At 43.9% G+C, this 13600-nt stretch overlaps 1 protein-coding gene across 4 annotated transcripts in view; it reads right to left on the bottom strand.

Moving 5' to 3' along the window:
• The window catches only part of LOC145356803 (membrane-associated guanylate kinase, WW and PDZ domain-containing protein 3-like), a 121305-nt gene that overhangs the window by 59225 nt on the left and 48480 nt on the right, over positions 1-13600 (bottom strand). The gene's annotated exons all lie outside the window — the stretch shown is intronic.

Raw genomic sequence — 13600 nt, forward strand, 5'->3', positions numbered from 1 at the left:
TGAGGGTATTGGGTTAGAGACAGGTCTCTTTGTACAACGCATACCAAGTGTGACAGCTCAGGATCAGGCAGGTTTGGAAATGTATTTCCCTTTCAGGATGAGGCTGTCACTGGCAAAGCCAGCATTTATTTCCCATTCCAAGATGCCCTTGAACCTCAAGATGCCCTTGAACCTCAAGATGGTGGTCGATGTTCTTCTTGAACCATTTATGGGTGGCATGGTAGCACAGTGGTTAGCTCTGCTACCTCGGAGCGCCAGGGACCTGGGTTCAATTCCCGACTTGGTCACTGTCTGTGCAGAGTCTGCATGTTCTCTCCTTTTCTGCGTGAGTTTCCTCCAGGCGTTCCTCCCACAATCGGAAAGACGTGCTGGTTAGGTGCATCGGCCATGCTAAATTCTCCCTCAGTGTACACAAACAGGCGCTGGAGTGTGGCAACTGAGGGATTTTCACTAACTTCTTTGCAGTGTTAAAGGCTACTTGAGACATTAATAAATAGACTTCAAAATGTAAGTCTGTGTGATAAAAGGTATATCAACAATGCTATCCTGTATAAATGGCCTCCTTTGTACTGTGGATCCCTAGTTGGTGACTACAGTGGGGTGGTTCCAAAAGCCCTGTTTTGCCACTGCACATTCGGTCTGCTGGGGGGTCAGAGAAATAAGGAAGATTCAGGAATTGAACAAAGTGAAATTCAGTGCAGTGAATGGTGAAGCTAGTCATTAACAGAAAAGGTCATTAACAGAAAGGGAGTCACCATTCTGCTCCCAAGAGACATGAACAGTAGGAGGTGGACTAGAGCAGGTTAAGGGGACCCAATCCACTTTAAAAGTCCTGTAAAAAGCACGCTCTTAGACAATTTTCTCTCTGCCAAAGCAACCGTCTATCTTTCTGACAGACCAGAGGTTGCCATAAACTAGACTCTGATTTTGAGTTGCACGAGCCAAGCAAAAACTCAGCCATCAGAAATCAATTCTGGGGCCTCCCTGAGTTAAGTGCTCTCTACAGCGGAAGGCATCTTGGCTGCTCACTACTCATTTCTCTGCGGGTCTCAGATCCAATTGTAGAGGTCACAGAAGCAAGGATCACAGAAATTTTTAAAAGCCCCCATAAGGAACTAGCTCATTGATCCAAACAGTCAATAACACTGTTACACTTGATGGCACTAAACATGCAGTGCCCTCCCTTTATGCACTCTAACTCAAACCTCTGGGATTTTTATTTGTTCTGTATCATCTTATTCCTTCTTTCCACCTTTCAATAAGTGGTTGATGTTAACTTTCTCTCACACAGCGGCTGACAACTGACAAGGTAGCAATGATTGGAATACAACGCTCAAACAACGATAAGGAAATCCTTCTCCTCCTGCCCCATCGGTAAAGACAGGCAACAACACCTCCTCCATGGTTATCCTCAACACTGGTGTCCCACAAGGCTGCTTTCTCAGACCCCTACTATACTCCTTATACACCTACAGCTGTGTGGCCAAATTCCCCTCCAACTCAGTTTTCAAGTTTGCTGACACCACAACCGTAGTGGGTCAGATCTCAAACAATGACAAGACAGAGTACAGAATGAGATAGAGAATCTGGTGAACTAGTGTGGCAACAATAATCTCTCACTCACTAGTAGGAAATGAAGGAGATTGTCATCGACTTCAGGAAGCGTAAAGAGAACATCAATGGGGATGAAGTGGAAATGGCCGAAAGCTTCAAGTTTTTAGATGTCCAGATCACCGTGTCCTAGTTCCCCTAGGCCAACACTATAGTTAATAAAGCCCACCAAGGCCTCTACTTTCTCAGAAGACTGAGGAAATTTGGCATGTCCGGTATGTTTTCATCAACATTTACAGATGCACCATAGAAAGCATTCTTTCTGGTTGTATCACAGCTTGGTATGGCTCCTGCTCTGCTCAAGAAACTATAAAAGGTCTTGAATGTCATCCAATTCATCAAGCAAACCAGCCTCCCATCCACTGACTCTGTCTACACTTCCCGCTGACTCAGCAAAACAGCCAGCATAATTAAGGACCCCCACACACCCTGAACATTCTCTCTTCCACCTTTTCTCATCAGGAAAAAAGGTACAAAAGTCTGAGGTCACGTACCAACCGACTCAAGAACAGCTTCTTCCCTGCTGGCCTCAGACTTCTGAATGGGCTTACCTTGCATTACGTTGATCTTTCTCTACACCCTTGCTAGGACTGTAACACTACATTCTGTACTCTTTTGTTTCCTTCTCTATGAATGGTATGCTTTGTCTATAGAGAACACAAGAAATACTTTTCACTGTATGCAAACACGTGACACTAATCAAATCAAAACCATAGGTTGATATCACCTGGGCAGGCTAAATCTTCTAAACACAAGGAAATACAAACCTAGATTTCATGTCCTTATAATGTACTCAGCTCCATCTGTTGAACTTTCCCTGATTTCTCCCCACCCCCAGGCCTCCAAGGCTGATATGTCCAACCTGAGATGCAGTGCCCAGAACTGAATGTGGAGAATGGCTATGGTAATATTCTAGTGGCTGGGATTCAAATCCCAGCACAGCAGTTAGAAAATTCAAATCCAATTAAATAAATCTGATTAAGAAGCTCACATCAGTAATGGTAACTGTGAAGTACTGAAGGAAATCTACCACACTTAACGTCTTCGACATCTGACTCCTGACCTAAATGCGGGTGGAGGTTTGCTTGTCTTCTGATAGGGTCTTGTCAAAAAAGGCTACCAAAAAAAAAACCATGATCCATACGACTGCAGTGACTCAAGGCAGTGGCTCACCAACACCAGATCAACGGGATGGGCAATAAATGCCAGCCTTGATAACACTCACATTCCAAGTATGAATGAAAAAAATACTTGGGTTGTCAGCTCTGATTTCACCTCTTCCTGGAAATTTGCCAATGATACTTGCTGCTGTTTTTGTCATGACACATTAGTCATGTTTCTTTCACAAAATAAATAACATGCAAATCAAAGAAACTCTATGATTAAAGTACATTTCTGCAGCTTCAAATGAAACAATTAACTTTATTTCATTTGGCAAATCAATAGATGTTGTTACTCAAGTTATGCAATTATGACTTTTTACAATTCACAGCAAGTTAAGAATGAAGAACAGTACAGCACAAGAACAGCTCTTTAGCCCTCCAAGCCTGCACTGATCATGACACCTGCCTAAACTCAACTTATGGAGTCCATATCCTTCCATTCGCATCCTATTCATGTATTCATCTTGTTGCCCCTTAAGTGTCGCTATCATACCTGTTCCCACCACCTTCCCGGGCAGCTCATTCCAGGCATTCACAACCCTCTGCGTAAAAAACTTGCCTCGCACATCTTCCTCCCCCCCATGCACCTTAAACCTATACCCCTTAGTACTTGACTTTTCTACCCTAGGAAAGGGCATTTAACTAAAGGTAAATAAATCCAATCCTAATTCAATTCACTGACTCACAAATCCCACCCCAATTTCAGCTTTAGCAAGAAGAGGCTGAGCACCAAGGAGCCAGAATAAATTGCTTTATACAACCACACACATCGCAGGCTAATTCCTGCCAGTTTTGTTTAGCTCTCCCCAATTTCTGTTGCTCCCTCCTCTCTCCCCACAGTTATTATGTTTCAGGATTCTGTGGGACTTGCAGGTGATTTTCATTCATGTGATTATCTTCCAAATCGTTCTGAATCGTGGGGTGACCTATAAACACAAATCAACTATAACACAAGACAGCCAGGAGTAAACATGCATGAACCATTTATCATAGAAAATTGCTTTCAAGTCACCAATAGCAACACTTGGACACAAGACAGGCCATTCCAAGGGGTGCGTAGTGGAATCCTGAACAGTAGCCCAAATGAAGTCTAACCTCAGCTTTACACAGCTTTCATCCCTTTGTGTTACAACCTCGTTAAGGTAAAGGGTAACATTCCATTAGACTTTTAAATTATATTTTCTATGGGTCCATCAAGTTGAAGTAAATCGTGTGCACAGATCCCTAAACCTCTGTTCCTCTATTGCTTTGTTCTAATTACATATCATTCCTCTCTCACCACATGGAATGCCTGTGAGAGCACAGTCCAGGAGTGGAGGGTGCAGGGATGTTTCCTGCTGTGTCCAGGGAGGTCCCAGTCAGCTTCTCTCCGGCTCTGTACAGGAGCTGGTTCTCTACAAGCTCAAAGACTCTGAACAGACACAGAAGCAGCCTTGTCTGGTGAATGCTGAAGCTTTCAAAGAGATTGCTCGGTCAGTCAACCGCAGAGATTGAACTTCCTGCAGATTTTCAGGAGGTATTCTGAGGAGACTGTCCTTGGAGCAAAACCACAACACAAGAAATTTAAGTCTCAGGAAGGGAGTAGATGAGGGGAAAGGAACTCAGCATTTGTTGGAAATAAACTTTAACTGAAGAAAGATGTGGAGGCATAATGAACCCAAGTGTTGGATCTTGCCCATGTGTTTGCTTCATGCTTCAACAGCAGAACAGGAGATATACACACAAACCCAGGTTGGGAGAAGCACTAAGCATTTCACCTCTAGCCACTTTCAGATTCTATAGCCCAATAATGAATGCCCAACTCATCCCTCTCCAAACACCAGGATTTTGAGCAAATCCAAATGTACTGGCCATAAGCGGAGAAAAAGACTTGCATTTCTATATCCCCATAAATTTATCCTGCGGGTCCCTCGACACAAAGGGGCAATTTAGCATGGCAATCCACTTAACCCATACATCTTTGGGCTGTGGGGGGGGGGGGGGGGGGACCTGAGCATCCGGGGGAAACCCATGCAGACACGGGGAGAACGTACAAACACCACACAGGCAGCGACTCAAGGCCAGAACTAAACCCAGATCCCTGGCGCTGCGAGGCAGCAGTGCTAGTCATTGTGCCACCTTATTTCACAACCTTATGCATCCCAAAGCATTTTGTGGCCAATGAAGTTTTGAACTGTAATTAGTGTTCTAATGTAGGAAACAAAGAAAATGTTCTTTCAGGTGGCTGGATCAGAGTCCTAGGATGACCAAGCATAACAGCACTATGGGACTAACTTCACCACACAACGTACAGATGTTCCAGGAAGCTCAGTTCCACCTCCTCCTGGGTTAACTAGGAATGGATAATAAAAACCAACAAGGTCAGGCACATCATATCTCAAGATTTTTTAAAAAAACAGCCTTGGTCCCAGAACATAGCAGAACTCCCTTCGAAATAGTGCCATGTGTGTTTTACATTCACTTTAGGAATCAACTTGGTTTAACATCTAACCCAAAAAGGCAGTGCCTCCGACATGTAAATTAAAATTGCTCGGTTACCGTGGAAACAGTGATGAGGGTTAGCCTTGCACAAGTCACAATGTTTTTAAACTAATTAATGGGGGTTGGGCTCTGTAGAATCACAGAATTCTATGGTGCAGGAGGCCATTCAGCCCATCAAGTGTGCAATGACTACATTCTCACCTAACACATTTACTCTAGCTAACCCCCCCACCCCCCTCACACTAACAGGCAATTTTGCACGGCCATTCCACCTAACCTGCACATTTTTGGAGTGTGGGAGGAAACCGGAGCACCCAGGAAGAAACCCATGCAGGCATGGGGAGAACATGCAAACTCCACACAGACAGTGACCCAAGCCAGAAATCAAACCCAGGTCCCTGGTGCTATGAAGTAGCAGCACTAACCACTGTGCCACCAGTTAGTTAGTTAGTAAAGTTTTTAGAACTAGTCACAGAGTAGAGAGTATGGAAATTGGCAGTAATACAAGTTCAGGCACTACAGATAAAGGGACAACTATGGGAAGGGGTGCAGTCAACACAACACTGAGGGTGCTGTAGCTAAATACACACAGTATATGCAACAAGGTAAATGAGCTGGAAGCACACACTGTAATTGGAGGATACGATATTGTGGGCATCACAGAGACGCTATTTATTTGGATTTCTGGAAAGCCTTTGACAAGGTGCCTTACAGCAGGCTGCTAAATCAGCTAAGATAAAATGGGGTTAGGGACAAAGTACTGGCATGGATAGAAGATTAGCTGACAGACAGAAGGTAGAGTAGGGATAAGAAGGTCCTTTCCAGATGTCAACCGGTGACTAGTGATACTCCACAGGGGTCAGTGTTGAATCTAAAACTTTTCACTGTAAAAATTAATGATCTGGAGGATGGAAATGATAGCACTGTTGCTAAATTTGCAGATGATATAAGACATGTAAAGGGATAGGTAGTGGTGAGGAAGTGGGGAGGCTGCAGAATGACTTGGACAGGCTAAGAGAATGGGCAAAAAAGTGGCAGATGGAATGCAATGTAGGAAAGTGTGAGGTTATGTACTTTGGTAGGAAAAATAGAGGCATAGACTATTTTCTAAATCTGAAGCACAAAGGGATTTGGGAGTCCTGATTCAGGACTCTCATGATTAACGTGCAGGTTCAGTTGGTAGTTAGGAAGGCAAACTCAATGTTAGCATTCATTTCTAGAGGGCTAGAATACAAGAGTAGGGATGTACTGCTGAGACTATATAAGGCTCTGGTCAGTCCCCATTTGGAATATTGAGAGCAGTTTTGGGCCCCATACCTATGGAAGGATGTGCTGGCCTTGGAAAGGGTCCAGAGAGGGTTCACAGGAATGATCCCAGGAATGCAGGATTTGTCATATGAGGAGTGGTGGGGAATCTGGGTCAAGACTTGATTGAGTTTGGAAAGATGAGGGGGGATTTTATTGAAACACTCAATACTGAAAGGCCTAAATACAGCAGATGTGGAGAGGATTTTTCCACTAGTGAAGAGACTAGAATTCGAGGGCACGACTTCAGAGTGAAGAGACACACCTTTAAAACTGAGATGAGGAGGAATTTCTTCAGCTAGAGGGTGGTGAATCAGTAGATGTTCAGGTTAGGTTGATTGGCTATGCTAAAATTGCCCCTTATTGTCCTGAGATGCGTAGGTTAGGGAGATTATATGTAGGGATATGGGGGTAGAGCCTGGGTGGGATCGTGGTCAGTGTGAATTTGATGGGCCGAATGGCCTCTTTCTGTACTGTATGGTTTCTATGATAAAGTTCTATGATAACTCATTGCCACAGAGGACTGTGAAGGCCAGGTTATTGAATGTCTTTAAGGCAGAGATGGATAGGTTCTTGATCAATAAGAGGATCAAGGTTACGGGAAAAAGGCAGGAGAATCAGGATGAGAATCACATCAACCATGATTGAATGGCAGAGCAGATTCGATGGGCTGAATGGCCTAATTCTGCTCCTGTGCCTTATCGTCCTATTTATGCTTTCTGCTGGAGGGTAGTTCTGGAATCCGAGCCACTGGTGTGTGTACGAAATGCCACAGACAGATTGCAGATTATCCATGCATACCCCACATGAAGGTGAGTGACTCTACTCTGCTGGGTGCCGAGGTGCCCATAGGGCACAATTACAGTTCCTGAGTTGTTACAGGGTCAGGACTGTCACCAGGAAAGTACACAGAGCACCTAAAGAGAACGAGTTACTAGGATTTATTTCTATAAACAGAGGGGTCACGCGGTGGGGGCACTCCCTCCAGTGACAAGTAGGATAATGCAAGGAATGCATTTCATTGTGATACGTAACCGGTCAGTCTGGTATACAAGTACTAAAAGCTCTTGTGTGAATTGCTCAATACATCAACTTACCCCTGTCACTCCACTCACCTCGAGGCTTTCTGGAATTTGATCTACTTGTTTTTATTTACGTACAGCCAAGAAACCTCATGAACTGTGTAGTGGATCCACTCAGAGGCATTTATTTTACTAATTGGCTCAGGACACAGAATTTATCAGTCCTTTACAAGTTTTCTAGCTTTCATTGTTAACAAAATGAAACTTCCACAGGAGCTATTTGCTTGGCATCGGTCTGGATATTCTGAACCAGAATCCTCCATATCACATTAATCAGAGTAAACCAAAGGTTAAAGCTATTTGCATACAAGATATTGCGCAAACACCACAGCCAAACAGAATTCAAAACACCCATTTACACATAACTCAAATTCAGAGTGGACAGGTTCTGCGCTCAGAAAACATCTGTCCCTATGTTATCAGTATTTATACTGCAGTTCTGACGAAAGATCATTTACCCGAAACATTAACTCTGATTCTCTCCATAGATCCTATGGGGGTGGCATGGTGACAGTGATTAACACTACTGCCTCACAAAGAACAAAGATCAAAGAAAATTACAACACAGGAACAGGTCCTTCAGCCCTCCAAGCCTGCACTGACCCCATGCTGCCCGACAGAGCTAAAATCCTCTACCCTTCTGGGTACCATATCCCTCTATTCCCATCCTATTCATGTATTTGTCAACATGCCCCTTAAAAGTCACTATCATATCTGCTTCCACTACCTCCCCCAGCAGCGAGTTCCAGGCACCGCCAGAGACCTGGGTTCAATTCTGGTCTCAGGTCACTGTCTGTGGGGAGTTTGCACATTCTCCCACTATCTGCATGGGTTTCCTCTGGGTGCTCCGGTTTCTTCCCACAGTCCAAAGATGTGCAGGTTAGGTGATTTGGCCATGCTAAATTGTCCCTTAGGTGTCAGGGGGACCAGCTAGGGTAAATGCATGGGTTTATGGGGATAGAGCCCGGGTGGGATTAAGACTGGTGCAGACTCGATGGGCCAAATGGCCTCCTTCTACACTGTAGGATTCTATGATACTGCCCAATTTGCTGAATATGCCCATTTTTGCTTTTATTTCAGATTGAGCATCTTCAGTATTTTGCTTTTGCAACAGATCAATTTCCCCAGAGGAAGCTTGGAAACGACATTTAAAATAAATTGGGGAGGGGAGAAAGAAGGTTCTTTTGATAGAAAGAACCATAGTTAAGCCAGAAGAACTGATTCAAATACACACCTCAACAAAAATACCAGTCATCAAATCACTAAGTGGCAGCTTTAAATACACATAAATTATAGGTTTCTGTGTTCACTACTGCAAGCCAAAGCAAACCTAGCATTTCCACACATCAGTCACACAGCTGCTTACAAAACGAGAATTTCTCTCTTGTATAGGAGGTTAAAATCAGAGCTTTTGCAATCACTGGTCTGTGAACATTGACACTTCAAATCAAGACGTTAAAAAAAAGCTAAACATCCCACCATGAGCAGCAGAGGCAGCTCAATAGTTGTCACCCATGGATTTGCACTCCCTCAGAGACAAAACGCTGTGGGTTCACTACACTTAACCAAGCACAAAATCCAGGTCAATACTCCAATGCAGTACTGAGGGAATGCTGCACTGCACCAACTTTCAGATGAGGCCTTAGGTCATACAAGATCCCTTGACCCAATTTCAGAGATGTACGGGAAGTTCTGCTTGGTGGTCTCGCCAATGTTTAATCCCTCAGCCAACAGTACCAAGCCGATTATCCAATCACCATCAGAATTGTTGTTTGTGGATGCTGATGTGCGCAAACTGGTTGCTACGTTTCTTACTTTACAATAGTGAATACACTTCATGGTAGCACAGTGGTTTGTACTGCTGCCTCATAGCATCAGGGACCTGGGTTCGATTTCTGGCTTGGGTCACTGTCTGTACGGAGTTTGCACATTCTCCCCATGTCTGCATGGGTTTCCTCCGGGTGCATGATTCCTTTCCACAGTCTGAAAGACGTGCTGGTTAGATGCATTGACAATGCGACAATCTCCCTCAGTGTACCCGAACGGACGTTGGAGTGTGGTGACTAGGGGATTTTCAGTAACTTCATTAGTGTTAATTTAAGCCTACTTGTGACTAATAAATAAACTTTAATTTTACTTCAGTGGGGCACCATGCTCCCAAGTTAATAAAATGTTTATATAGTAATACAAGCCCTTTTAAAAAAAAAGTGCCCCAAAATATATCAGCATCCTGACAACATTGGAAGTTGGGGAAGGTTAACATTCCAATTAGTTAGAGTATTTCACACATTTCAGAATCTGAGGGAAGTGCAAAATGGCTGGCCGCAGCATAACTGCTTATGGCATCTGGGAGCAGCATATGGAACAGAGGAGCTAAAAGGAACATCTAAACATACTGGGGTCTAGGCAGCAGAAATGATCTCTGCTATCTCTTGCAAGATCAGCTGACTGGGAATTGATTCAAACATCACTTCCAGAAAAACTCTTGCAGCATTCCAGGGACAGCAAGATTGCTGAGGAGACGGGGCATATCTGAGACAGTATCATGCACACCTACCCTGCCTGACGGGGCAAAATTTGACCTGCCTCCCTAACAATATCCTCTCTCTTACTGCAGGCTCCAGTCATAGCAGGAGACCTTGAGTATGGCAACAATTCAAGGCTTCAGCAACAGCAGCTGCTTTGCATAAATTGGCCCCGAGTGCCAGTAACCACACTAGCATGAGGCAACAGTCTTAAACCAGTTCAAAGTCTAATCCCAAGCATTTTTCATCAATCTAGGCCGCCTTAATGCTTTGAATGTTTGAAGTCTTGCTCGGAATATTTCAGCTCAAAAGGGCATCTTGTCGGAATTGGCGATGAAATGGTTACATTTTGGAATTAGAGATTGTGTGCACTACACACTCACGTTAAGTGCTCAATGAACTTGATGCACCAGTAGTCAGGGAACACTCAAGTCGATCAACAAACCGCTTGAGGCTGCAAATGAAAACATGCAACATGCTCACTGCCATGGTGATGACGTCACTTACATTAATGGCTGCAGTAACGACAGGCAAATCTACTGCAAACAAATCTCAATGTACAGGGCTGGTCAGAGTCTTGGAAGGTTGAAAATAAATGGGACAATAAGCTTACATTTATATTTATCCAACTCCTTTCCTGACCTCAATGCAATCTAAAGCACATCACAGCCAATAATGTACTTTAAGTGCAAACACCAATTTATGCAGAGTCAGGTTTCACAAACAGCAACTGGATAATGACAAGGCCAGATTTAGTGATGATGGTTATGGGGAAATTAGCCAGGGCAAAAGAGAGCACAGCTGCTGCTCTTCACATAGTTTACCTCCACCTAGAGGCAGACAGTGCTTTGTTCGCCTCATCTGAATGAAGGCACTCTGATGGTGTAATGCTCCCTTAGTGCTGTGCTGAGAGTCAGATTGTGAACTACCCAACAAGTGCTCCCCACCGTACCAAGACTGACATCTTATGTAGAAGCCAAGAAAATAGAACGATAGGCACCACTGTCTGTGGGTATCTGCTACAAAGGCACGTGGAAACACAGGATAGCACCTCTCTATGTACAACCAGGTTTCAAATTTGTATAAGAGTGCAATAACCAGTTACAATGATAAGTAACACCTGCAATTTTTATTGCTTACACACCCATCTTTCGTGTCTTCAGGAATGAAGAATCCGACTCCACCTTCCCTTTGGCCAGCCTTTCACTAAAAACAAAAATTCCCCAAATCGGATATTGGCCAACATAGCTGTGTACAGCAGCTGTGGGTAGCAAATGGACTCCAAGAAAATAACTAGTGTTAATTACGCTGGATCTGGGCAGCAGAACCTCAGCAGAAATTTCTGGAAAATATGCAGACATTATTGCATTAAGCTTAGAAATAAAAAGTCATCCAGTCCAGAAGGGCAGGGTGTGCATGGAATGTACAATTATAAAAGGACAGCACATTCCAACAAGCAGCCATCACTTCAGAAACACAGCACAAACATTCCATCCAACTGATGTTTATAGTCCTTAAAAGCCTCCCAGTTTGTCTTCTCATTTCTTTCTCCCTCATGTACTCATCTAGATTCCTCTTAAACACATCTATGCTTTCATCAGAACTACTCCATGTGGTGGCGAGTAGTACCTTCTGACCACTACCTTGGAGACAAAATCTCCCCCGAATTCCCTACTGGACTTATTACTGAATATCTTATATCTGGCCCCTCGTTTCCAAAAGTGAAAACTTCACTTCAATTAGTTACCGAATAATCTGTGTTGGATCATCCTTATGATATGGCAAAATGGTGTCTCAGTCAGGTAAGGGCACTGAGAAGGAAACGGGGTTTGCTGAATGAGGAGCCCACTGCCCATAGTGGAAGGAGAAGAAAGGCACCCCCTTTAAATCAAAAATACCATCACCATCATACAAGGAGGAACAAAGGAGGAAGGTGCCTGCAGCTGCACATCACTCCAATGCACAAGCTTGTTATTCCGAGCACAATCAATTGCTACTGAAGTTAGGGAGACAACTCAGCAAATGCAATTTATACACAGCAAGATCCCACTATCAGCAATAACACAAATACGCCGTTCACCTGATGTGATAGCAGCAGCTAAAGGATAAACGCTAGCTAGAGCTTTCCTGATCGGGTCAATGTAAACATTCACCTGAACACTCAACTAGCAAGCAACATGATGCCCCCTCCAGCAGTGTGGCACTCCCTCGTCACTACCCCCTCCAACATTCCCTCAGTGCTGCCCCCCCCTTAGTACTGGGCTAAACCAATAGCCTCAATAAAGGTTAAAGTTTATTTTTTAGTTACAAGTATGCTCTCATTAACACTGCAATGAAGTTACTGTGAAAATTCCCAAGTAGCCACACTCCAGCGCCTGTTTGGGTACACTGAGGGAGAATTTAATATGGCCAATGCATCTAGCCAGCATGGCTTAGACTGTAGGAAATCAGAGCACTCAGAAAACCCATGCAGACACAGCGAGAATGTGCAAACTCCAAGACAATGACCCAGGCCAAGAATCGAACCCGAATCCCTGGCTCTGAGGCAGCAGTGCTAAATACTGTGCCACCCCTATCATGTGCTCAAGTCCAGTGTAGAGGGTTGAAACCCATCCAGCTGATTCAGAGGGATGCAACCACTGGAAGAAGCTGAATCACCTCAATCCTTATCTTCTGCTTGTTATGATAATTTGTGCGCCTTTAAACTGGAGCACACAGCAGCGGGGGGAACTCTACTCTTTCAGGGACACAGTGCTAATCAGACAAATAACTAATTAATCAAACCAAAAGCTGAGACCGAAAGGAGTAAACTGCATGGAAAAGCTGCATTGCTTATTCTGCGACAGTTAACACATTTGCCTCAGAGCCCAGGGTCACTAAATGTATATGACCATGCTACCTCTAAATGACTCTTGCCGCGCACTCCTACACTGGTCACCTGACACTCCAAACCCTTCACAATTCATCATCTACACCAACGGAAAGCAAATGCAACTTTTCCTAGGCACAAATCATCTGATTTGCTATTAATTAAATTCTGTCTCCCCATCCCCTCTGATTTTTGTCTACCTACTCGCAACATTACCAGGAGAATCCCTGAACAAAGAAGAAACCACAGCCAAGTTGCATTGGGCTCAACAGACCAGTTGGAGTCAGAAGATGATCAACACTCAACTATTCAATCTACTTTTACCAAGTCTATCTCCCCACTCAAAGCTTTTCAGGGTAGGATGGGCATTAAATCAAGTGTTAGAGGTAATACATTCATTGAGTATATCTAAATAAAAGTGCACAGATTTTTGGATTGAGAGAGAGTCAGGTGGGAAGATAAAACGGAGGTAAAAGATCAATCATTATCTTAATGAATAGGAGAGCCATGCTCGAGGGACCAAATGATCTACTCCTGCTCTGCTCCATGCATAGAGCCTCCAGT

Source organism: Carcharhinus amblyrhynchos, chromosome 22 (assembly GCF_965287045.1).
Source record: "Carcharhinus amblyrhynchos chromosome 22, sCarAmb.v2.hapA, whole genome shotgun sequence".
In the NCBI taxonomy this organism is placed as follows: domain Eukaryota; kingdom Metazoa; phylum Chordata; class Chondrichthyes; order Carcharhiniformes; family Carcharhinidae; genus Carcharhinus; species Carcharhinus amblyrhynchos.